Below are 1,359 nucleotides of genomic sequence, written 5' to 3'. Positions count from 1 at the left end.
TCTTTTTTTTTTTTTTTTTTTTTGTTTTTTATTTCCTTCCTTAATACAAATGCACGCATACTCTTCCCGTGTTCGCACACCTGACAATTAAATGATCTCGTGCTATGCACGCGGTAATGATGTGCGTAAACCTTTTGCTACGAAACTAAATAAAATACTACGGGTCCTTTTGTAAAAGCACGATATAAATAAATGCTTAAGCATTATGTACAGTGATTCTCGGTTTAAGTAAAAGCCGCTAGCTCGGTTAATGTCCGCTCGTACTGTCCAGAATTTTTCTTTTCTTTTCATATATCTATACGTACGTTAATTTTCTGTACGTTAAAATGTTATTAAATTTTCTGCGAGTTCTATGGAAAATTTTTAAAAGATTTTATACACCAATTATATACACACAAAATGAAGATGATTGAAATCATGAAAAGTCGAAGCGAAAAATTTATCAAAAGTCTTTTGAGTGAATTGAATTCGATTATGGAATATCGAATCGAAATAAAATTGTTAAAGTTATTTTCCATAAGCAAGAGTACAAGCAAAAGTACAAAACTGGAAGCACGAGCAGATGTGCGCGCGAGACCGCGCTTGTAAGTGTATGTATGTGTGTTTGTGTGTGTATGTGTGTATATGTATACATAATATTTATAAACGTATATAGTCTGCAGTAAATTCAGGCTAATGTAAATCTAAAAATACTGCTCGTCTTACGAACTTATCAACTCTCCACTTAATAACAACTGTCACACGCCCAAGTGCTTTATCTCCTCTTTTATAAAGACTAAATTGTTATTACATGAACATACAATAAGGCAACGGTTTTAATGCTAAATAAATAAACGTTAAACGTTGAAAATAAGGGAGGAAGAAAAATTAATTTACAGTTTTCCTTTTTTCTCTAATTTCTACGATCTGGATCCGTCGATCACGTTAAATCTACATCGTGTATCGCCTTCTCTCCAATTCGTCTCTTAATGTTTGTTTATACATGTGTGTGTATGTGTATGTGTATTTGCGTACGCATGCATACGCTTGTGTGTGCGTACTTGTGTGTATGTATATGTTTGTGTATGTGTATGTATACATTACATTTACACTACGGTATGCGAATGTATCCGCGCGTGATGATCTTCCTCTTCGCGTGTGATCTGCACGTAGAACGTTAGCAAAAATATAATTTAGTTATACTTTATCATTATAATTCATTCATATAAAAACTTCGTTAAAATATATAAAAGAAACAACGATTTGAGCAAATACGTATATCATCCTATCCATACAGTTAAAAAGTACCGCGTTGAAAAAACGTTCATTTTCATCATTATTGCACATTAATTATTTTTTTTTTCCTTTCTTTTCATTTTC

Source organism: Apis dorsata, unplaced genomic scaffold (assembly GCF_000469605.1).
Source record: "Apis dorsata unplaced genomic scaffold, Apis dorsata 1.3 scaffold_188, whole genome shotgun sequence".
NCBI lineage: Eukaryota > Metazoa > Arthropoda > Insecta > Hymenoptera > Apidae > Apis > Apis dorsata.
The sequence above is the reverse complement of the archived record's forward strand: the minus strand, read 5'-3'. Positions refer to the sequence as shown.